The 10,229-nt window shown below is 41.1% G+C and overlaps 1 protein-coding gene across 1 annotated transcript in view; it reads left to right on the top strand.

Annotated features, from left to right (window-relative positions):
• The window catches only part of LOC111661088 (neurexin-3a), a 129,856-nt gene that overhangs the window by 97,034 nt on the left and 22,593 nt on the right, over positions 1-10,229 (top strand).

Here is a 10,229-nt window from a genome sequence, read left to right on the forward strand (position 1 = left end):
GCCAAAGAAAAATAGTCTGGAGCCGCAAAACATAACACAGCTTATAAAATTTTAAAAGTTTTAATCTTATTTTAAATTTTACCTGTTACAACCACTGAATACAACAAACAGAAGTGCAGTGTGCATGTGTAGGCCTACTCTGAAATAAATTAAACAGTGAACTGTGCAGACCTATTTGAGTCCTTCCTATATTTGTGTAAAATTAAAATAAAAACTAGCCCACTTTAATATAAATAAAACATTTAGATGCAGCTTAGCAGCTTTAAAAAAGTAAACATAAAATTTGGAACGTTTGTGACAAGTCCATTTCAGTGTGCTCTCATCCTCGTCGGGTTTCTTTCTCAGCCAGCAATCAATTGAAGCACCTGAACATTCAAAAAATCTACATCAGCTCCGGGTCTGAAATAAATGTTTTTTTTCTTTCTGAAAAATAATAGCCTATTAAATGCTATTGTTCTCACCTGTTTAATGTGACTTCTGTTTCTGAAGTTCGCTGCAGATCATCCCTATGTCGGGGCTGTAAGATGTGACTTTGAGCTCAAACAGGACTGGAGGCTCTCATTTGTGAGGCAGGAGCGATGTTTGGACTTTATGAAGTTCATGCTTGAGAAAACTTGCTCGCACAAGTATGTTGAGCCAAGGATGGACAGGACTCCAAATGCATATTTTTTCATGTTCATATACGTTTCGGGAATGGCACGCCATGTGTCAAAAACAAGTTTGTCGGGTTTAGGGAGGTTTTCAATGTCACTCCATTTGGGCTCTTTAGCGAGAGTAGCCTTCTGACGGGCGACTTCTTCCAGATCCGCTGTCAGGCATTTGAACTTGGACACCCATAAATCTTTATTCGCTATGTCAGCCAGTTCAATTTCCAGATCGGGCTTACTTACTCCTGTGAATGCGGATGTGTTCAGCAGGGATGGGTCGATATCCAGGGGTGTGACAGGGAAGGAGAGAGTGTTTTTTTTCCTTTCTGAACTCACTGAATCTTTTTTCCAAATGCAGCTTGCATTGTAATAATTGCACGGTAGAAATAATCACAATTTATGTGATTGTTCACTTCTTTGAACTCTCTCAGAGAGGGGAAGTGAGAGAACGTGCATCGCTGTACATCCCTGGCAAACACTGTCATCTTGCGCTCAGATGCCAAAACATCTTCCAGCATCTGCAGGGCGGTGCTTCCCTTTCCCTGGAGATTTTTATTCAGCGTGTTTAAGTGACTTGTCATATCTACCAGGAAGTAAAACTTTTGCAGCCAATCGAGGTCTCCCAGTTCGGGATAGCTGAGGCCTTTGCTTTCCAAGAAGGGTTTCAAATGCTCCAGACAGGTAGCGAAGCGTTTCAGCACCTCTGCCCTGGACAGCCACCGGACTCTGTTGTGCTGCAGTTTTAACCCGTTTGCAATTATTTTGTTCACTATCTTAATAACGAGGTTCATCACGTCCACACATTCAGGGGGGAACGTTTGAGCGCACAGTGCTTCTTGATGGAGGATGCAATGAAACATCATCAGCTCTCGATCCAGTGACTTTTGAAGTAAATTCACAAAGCCCTTCTGTGCTCCCCTCATACACCAGGTAAGTGGTGTTTATTCCTTTGGCTTTTAAACAACTCACAACAGCCTCACAAATGTCCTGTCCCAGCGTTTGGCCCTTTAGAGTTGGTTCAATCAGTTCTTCCTGTGGCCCATCAGCGTTCACATATCTGCATAAAAGTGCTGTCTGCTCAATATCGGTTGCATCATTTGACTCATCACAGGCAATTGAAAATTCTTGAGCTGAATTGATGTCATCAATTTGCTTACTAGTGATGTTTGTTGCCATTTATGGTCCTGTCCTTGACGGTCTTTGCAGAGAGAGGCATTTCTCTAATTTTCTGAACAATTTCCCCTTTGTTTTTGAAGTCGGAGAATAGATGCTCTGATATTTTTATGAACGATTCTTTCATGTATTCTCCGTCTATGAACGGCTTACCCCTCCTTACGATCTCCTGAGCTGCCACAAAACTAGCAACTGTTGTTGACTGTGGAGAGGTGATCCACTTCTTGAAAGTATGTTTGCTCTGTTCAACTTTCCGTTGCAGTTCCGAAATTGCTCTCTTTCGCTCGTCTTCACTTGGGTATTTTTCAGCGAATGATGAGTGCTTGTTTTGAAAATGCCTTTCAACGTTACATTTTTTTGTTGTTCGATATTTTCTCGCCACATATTAAGCACACAGGTAATCGGGCGTCGTTGGTGGTGAAGGCAAATGTATCTGTCCACGCAGAATTAAACTCTCCTTTTTCCTCTGAGATTTTTCTTTTTTGGGATTTACTCATGGTTAGTGCAGGGGTCGCACACTCCAGATCCCGCCTGCAGCTTCACACATCACATCAAAGTCTATAGCCCTCGCCTTGCTGCTAGTTGCTAGCTAAAGGATGTGACACATATTTTAGTTGACAAATTAAAAAAAAAAAAACTTTTTAAAAATTAGATGTAGTAGTAGTAGTAGTAAGTAAACATCAAAAATAATGATATATATATTAAAATTAAAATATTCATTTTCATGTGTTTTTTTGTCAAGGCTAAAGGGAGCCACTACAAGGAGGCTAAAGAGCTGCATGCGGCTCCGGAGCCACGGGTTGCCGACCCCTGCCCTAGAGTCAAAGCTCTCATATTGCCCATTGGTATATTGGTTGTAAACACAGATCCAGGTCTGGTCTGGAGTTTAGAATCTCACAACATCAGCCAAAGCTTGACTGCATGAATGGTGAGCAGTCAGCCACATTCTGCTCTGGCTTCTATCACTTCAGCTCTGGTGGTTGTTTGTCCATCCCACAGGCTGCCAACGTCCTTCCAACACACTGCTCTGAAATCTGTCAAAGTAACAGCCAGCAGCCTGCAAACACTGTGCACGGGATTGAGGTAAACCAGCCTCTGTGTCAAGACTGTTGCCCCTCGCCATATGGTGGCAGGTGCATATTGAACTATATACTGTACACATGCAATTCATCATACATGATCCATCTTGTTTACTTTACCTTTGTTCCCCATTGTTCAGTGTCAGTCATATTAGAAAATATTCCAACATACCAGAGATGGGGAATGGAGTTTGTGACTTGGACTCAGTCTTAAATCGCACACACAGTGACTTGAGACTCAATTTGAGACTTCTCAGTCCTCAATAGAATTCAGACGTGGCTTGAGATTTGGGACTTGTTAACAATCTTAATTTTATTACCTCTGCCAAGGAGGTTATGTGTTCACCCATGTCTGTTAATTTGTCACAAAAAGGGAGGAAACCTATTAAACTTTGATCAGTATTATTTACTATAACTATAATTTTTTTCCATGAAGTCTGGTGTATGTCTGGCGTGTGTGTATAGAGGCACAAAGATTCCCAGGTGCCGGGCTGGTTGTTGGGGTGAGAGAGGGAGGGAGCAAGTGTAGCCATCAATAAATCCATTTGGTTCAGTCCAACGTGGCAAAAGCCAAGAGTAGAGCAGAGAGTTAATTTAGCAGGATAATGGGTACTACTTTGCAATAAGACTACCCTTATAAAGGATTCATAAATGGTTTGTAATTAGGTCATTAATTTGGTTGTCAACACTTCATAAATCACAAATAAACAACTATAAACAAGTTATAACACAGTTTTCATGTATTGATGCAGACTCAATATTTGGCAAGATCAAGTTAATGCCTACTACTCATTAATCTTACTAATAAGTTACTACCCTTTATAACTGGTAAAAAGAGCCTTACTATAACTGATTAATAAATGATAATGGGTTTTACGCTTTACAATAAGACTCCCTTTTATCAGTTATAAATGTTTGTAACTACCTGCAATGCTAAAGTCCTAAAGAAGATACGAACCAGAAAAAAATCTCGATTTTAATATCCACTGTGCAGAACAATCTGATAATATGAATTATAATAAATTTAAATTATAATTTATAAAAACATGTGAAGAAACAGCATGCACAAATGCTGAATGACGGAGAAAACAAAGAAAGCTCAGTAACTAATGAAATATGAGGCTGAACAGTACAGGTACATGTGGGCTCACTATTTGGCAAGCAACAAGTCACTGTTGCCGTTTTTATCTAATGTGTGTGATGGAAATCTGAAAATAAAAGTTGACAAAATGATCAAGTTGTCTTTGTGTATCTTAATAAGAGCTTTGCAAAGCATCAGTGTACAGTCACAACAGAGTGTAACTGCAGACTGATGTCAAACAAAGAGTGTACATGAATTTTATAGAGAGAGTAATGAAGGAGGCAGGGTTAGGATGTGTGTGTGTGTAGCTGTGTGGTCAAGGAGAAGCAATTCCTTAGTTCGTACCAGGCAGCACCAGATAAGGAGCATACATGTGAGGGCAGATTTACATCCTAAGTTGTATAAAGCTAGGTCATACAAAGTACAAAGGTACAAAGAGTGATAAACCAAAGTAAAAAGTGGGATTTTTCTATTGTTGGGTTTTGGTGGACCAGTCCAAGTGAAAAGTCTCTGCATTAACATTAAGGAAATGTCTGACTAGCTGTGTGTCATTCCCTTGCTTATTATCATATGTAACTTTACAGGTAAAGTAGTGGTGATAGTGCAGTGTATGCTTCAAATTTCTGATGCCGGTAACACTCTGCCTGAGTTGTGTGAACGTAGTCACTGACATCGCTGACCTGCTGCAGAGAATGGGGATAGGGTTTCACACACGTCTCTGCTGTTGCAGCTCTAACTCTCTACATAGAGTTTACAGGTTACTGGAATGTTGGATTTCTTTTGACTATAATTAATTTCTTATTTATTTTGACAGAAAACATCACTAAAATGTGTCTGTCGCCACATGCAGCTACTACAATGGTTAAAAAATATATTTATATTTTGTCATGTCTGTATCATATTCAGATTCAGCCTATACATAGAAATTGAAATGGGATCTTGTTTTATGTGATGTTGCTGCTATGCTGTCACCATGACATCAACAGGACTTTTCTCTGTCTGCTTTTGCTAGACGAGACAGACTGGAGACATGACTTCATCATCTGAGAGATCTGTAGAAGATTTAGCTAATGAGAGATGTTGATCTTCTTTCTCTTTTTCCAGTTCAATAATATTGTTTTCATGGTTAAGGTTACCTATAGGTAGGGGTGTTATGATTTGTTCTGAGTTGAGTGTATCCACATCAGGAAGGGGATGATGGGCGTAGGGAAGGTGTGGAGGTTACTTCTTCCCAGAAATCTAGTATTTGTGTGCATGGAGGTAGTCCTCAGTTGTGTTGAGTGTACAATGAGTGTCTGATCCGTTTCATCCCATTATGTGCCTCTTATGTTGTGTAGTGTGTTCTGTGAATGATCTTAGATTGTATTACTCCAAAAGTGGTTCAGTGAAGATGTTGAGGTCTTTTTCCCATGTCTCTATTGGAATGTGAGGTTCTAGCTAAAATGAATGCAGTCTAATACTTGTATTGTACCTGTGATAAATTCTACCATTGAAAAATTTTGTAGTTTTTCAGATTTCTTACTTAAGTTAAAACATGTTAGAAAGATGATGAAGCAACTTATACGCTAATTTTGGAGGCTGCAGTTTGTGCTGCTGTTGAATTGTATTGTGTTACAGCAAGAAGTGTTTCTAATATTTTGCTCACCCCATTCATTCTTTTATCTATCATTTATTTAGTGAGTGTCAACTGAATATGCATTTACACAACTACACAACTAAACTAAACTAACTTTCTTAAAATTAAGAAAGCAGCCCTTTAGAACAGACTGCATGAACCCACAGACAAAACCTAACCTAACAGAGTTACTAGTTAAATTTAAAATGGCACTAACTACCAGAGGTGACAAAGTTCACAACTCTATAACTGGAGTCAGAGTATAGATCCTCCTGGTCAAATATTACTCTGATGCAGGTAAAAGTTGTTCAGTTAAGTTTTTACTGGACTTAAAGTACTGGAGTATTCAAAATATTGTATTGTTCCACAAAGACTGTAGATGTGTTAGTGGACAGAATTGTAAAACACAACTGAATCAACAAAAGGAGGCATTGTTTTCATATATTTTTTAGTCAGTGGTGAAATCTTGTCATGGTAAGCACAGGAAATGGTGCTCTGTTGAAGCATCCTCTGCCTCATCTTTGTCTAACGTCACCATTGTTAGGACACTGACAGGTTCAAACATGACTGACAGTAGAGGAATTGGCTGTGATTGGTTTTTCTCCTGTGATGAGTATGGTCTATCACATTTTCGAAATAAAAGAAAGTTAATTCAACTGACTAAAAGCTCTGCTTCAAAGTAAGAGCCCTTCATAGTAATGTGGAGTCAGTGGTACAATATTTGTCCTTTAGTGTAGAGGAGTAAAAGTCAGAAGTTTATAAAACTAAAAAAATACTCAGGTAAAGTACAGATACTGAAAAATATACTTGAATACAGTACTCGAGTAAAGGTACTTTGTTACTGTCTACCCCTGCGAATAACTAGAGTAATTTATCAATGAGTATGAATGTTTATCAGACACCAAAGCACTGCAGTTAATAATGGTCTTAGACATTATATTACACAACAGTTAGCACGATCAGCAACAGATCCTCTGTGTCAATGATACTGGAATGAACAGTAGAATTACACATTCATATTACAAAATCAACTACAAGGAAAGTAGTGGATGACATCGCATTGCAGCAAAAGAGCCAGGTTCAACTATGGTGATGACCAGTATGTATGAGCTGTGAGCAATCATTGATAGATTTACACATCCACTATGTTTACTGAGGAGAATCCCCATTGAAGAGCCTTGTCCATCTGTGAAGGTCGTATATATAAGTTCTATAAGTGCACATCCTGTCCAGTGACATGTAAATAATCAGCTATACCTTTATGTGATGTGTATTGTGTAGGGCCATGTTCTCTTAGGTCTCTACCATATTACAATAATCAAAGCTCAGATTTAACTGATAATCCAATGTGTATCTGCACAGGAGTAAATGCTATGCTAACATGTTTTGTTTGTTTTATCATATTTACAACGTTTTAGTTATCCTCAGGGCTCATTCTTTTTTTTAGAATTTTACTGAAACATGCAGATCTGCGTAACCTGATCAATGTCATCATAAGCTGGTGTGCACCAAGATATAATTTTAAAATAATAATGCAATCAGGCGGGTTCTAACCCAAATAAACCAAAATGAGCAGCAACCAACAGGATTAAGGCTTGTTAATGCAGAGCAAAGTGAATTCAGGTAGTTTAATGTCGTTTAATGAGTGAATTCAACTTGGTGTATTTGTTCAGGATGTCCCCAGTGAATTTAGTCAGGATTGCTTAAAGACTTATGAGGAAATATGTGATAGGCCACACCCACTTGCACCATCAATCAATATGGCACTTTAGATTTCAATAATACATACACTGGCCCCAAGAACATGCACAACAATTCTGGTAAAATTCTGTCCAGCGGTTTTTTTCAGGTACATATTTGTGGCACCCCCTATGAGTCTGGCTAAAAATGCTTTGGGAGGTCTCTTCCCAATAATGGCGAGGAGACATTTCCATGATTTATGATTGACTGAAATATTCATTTGAGCCACTGCAGAATGCAAATAATAAGAATGACAATTATAGCTACAAGCTGCAATTTGGAGGTTCTAAGGCCTTTGTCCTGAATAGAAAGAAGGAGCTGAATCAGCCATAGAGTTTTGCTCACATTTGATGAAGGGAGGACAAATGATAGATGGCCTCCATCTTACATTGCATACGTCTCTCCACAATAGTCCTGAGTGAGTCCAGACTTCTGCCAAGCACAGACCCAACCTTTTTTTACCAGCTTATCCAGTCTCTTTGTGTTCATGTCTGACATGCTGCTGCCCCAGCAGACTGCAGCATAAAAGAGTTACACTGGCCACCACTGACTGATAAAATGTGCAGCTTTTCACTGCAGACGTCAAAGGACCTGAGCCTCCTGAGGAAAAAGAGCCGGCTCTGCACCTTCCGGTAGATGGCATCCATGTTCAGGGACCAGTCCAGTTTACTGTCCAGGTGCACATATAATGTCCATGACTATCTACTTGATCTTGGAGGTGTTCACATGGAGGCAGTTCTTTGCGCTCCATTCACTGAAGGCCATCGTCAGATACCTGTACTCCTCTTCCTGCCCGTTCCTGATACACACCACGATAGCTGTGTCTTCCATGTCTTTCTGGATGTGGCAGGACTCAGAGTTGTGTTAAAAGTCGGCCATATACAGGGTGAACAGGAACGGGGCCAGAACAGTCCCCTGTGGAGCCCCAGTGCTGCTCACCACTGTCCCTGAGACACAGTTACCCAGCCTGACGTACTGTGGTCGCCTTGTCAGGTAATCCACAATCCAGGACGTGAAGCAGGGATCCACCCCCATCCCTTCCAATTTCTCTTTAAGAATGGGGGGTTGGATGATGTTAAATGCACTTGAAAAATCAAAGAACATAATCCTCATGTAACCACCTGGCTCACCCAAGTAAGAATGGGCCCAGTGGAGCATGTAAAGGACGGCATCATCCACTCCAATATGTTCTTTATAGGCGAACTGTTGGGGGTCTAGTGCATGTTCAACCTGTGGCCTCAGAAGGTGGAGAAGCAGCCGCTCCAAGATCTTCATGATGTGTGATGTGAGGGCCACCGGTCTGTGGTCATTTATCTCAGCCTGTCGCCTTACTTTAGGTACCAGAACAAGACATGATGTTTTCTACAGGACCGGTACCCTCTCTGTTTGTAGACTTAAGTAGAAGATCCTCTGGAGAGGCTCAGCCAGCTGGGCTGCACAGTCCTTTTAACAGCCTCGGACACACACCATCCAGGCCTGTTACCTTTCCAGGACGTAGCCTCTTGAGCTCCCCCCTTACCTCCTCCGCTGTAAAGGACAGGAGACTTGACCCCAGTGTGGACGGAGTTGCAGCCGCGATGTCAGGTTGTGAAGGAGATGCCGTAGGAGAAGCTGCATCTGAACCAGTGGGAGAGAGAACAGGTGAGGCTGTGTCAAACCTGTTGTAGAACAGGTTGAACTCACTGAACTCATTGGCCTTGTCCACATCACCTGATGTTGCCTGGCTATTCTTCTCTTTATAGCCAGTGATGGTCCTCATCCTCTTCCACACCTCTCTGGTATTGTTGTGCTTCAGCTTCCTCTCTACTTTCTTTTTGTCAGCTCATGCTGCACACACCTGAGCTTCTCCCTGTCTCCATCCCTGAAGGCCTCCTTTTGCTGCTTGAGGAGGGTGTGGATTTACTGTTGATCCAGGGTTTGTTGTTTGGAAAGCAGTGTACAGTCCTTGCTGGTATTACAGTGTCCATACAGAAGTTAATGTAGTCCGTGGTACATTCAAGCATTCTATCAAGGTCATGGTCAGTGCTTTTATCATTTTCCTGTGACTCCAACAGGACATTCCAATCTGTGCACTCAAAACAGTCTTTTAGACACTCACTGGCCTCTGGGGTCCAGTTCCTGAATGAGCGGGTGGTTGCAGCCTGCCTCAGTACACAGGGCTTGTAGGAACGCTGAAGTAACCAGATTATGATCTGATCTGCCAAGTGGTGGTGGAGCTGAAGCAGTGTACGCCTCATTGATGTTTGCATACACCAGATCCAGTGTCCTATTTTGCCTTGTGGGACAGTCAACATACTGAGTGAAGCCAGTCAGGTGAGAGTTGAGAGTGACATGGTTAAAATTCCCCAATATTGCAATGAATTCATCAGGGTGCTGGTTCTGTACCCTCTCAACAGTCTCATGAATGAAGTCACACGCGCCTGACTTGCTGCAACGTGTTGCCAACGCATCATTTGAATCAAGTGGTGGAGCTTTGAGTGAAATCAATCACTGAAGCTCTTCGGATGGGCTTGGTCTCACTCCAGAAAGAGTGTTAAACTACCTGAACTGACCCTGCTCGGCTTTGTCTTTGTCTTAAACCTCCTCATTGCTGCTCACAGGATTAATTTTGGCTGATTCAGCTGCTTCTTTTTGTTCAGTGAAGGGTCAGAACCTGCAAGTTGCCACTTGCAGCTTTAATATATTTGTTTTGCTCAATATAACTGCTCCACCCATTCTATGGCATCTGTAGATTTGTTATGCCACTCAGAGGTGACATCACATTAAAATAACTTTCTATTTCTTCTTCATTGATCAAAAAGGGTAAATACACAGATGAGCTGCTGGTGACAACATGCCAGAGCCCCTTCTTTAAATCCTTTTTCACCCAGATATTTGATTATTGCCCCCCCACC

Source organism: Seriola lalandi, unplaced genomic scaffold (assembly GCF_002814215.2).
Source record: "Seriola lalandi dorsalis isolate HSWRI2012SDOR001 ecotype SW California unplaced genomic scaffold, Sedor1 jcf7180002054534, whole genome shotgun sequence".
NCBI classification, from domain to species: Eukaryota; Metazoa; Chordata; class Actinopteri; order Carangiformes; family Carangidae; genus Seriola; species Seriola lalandi.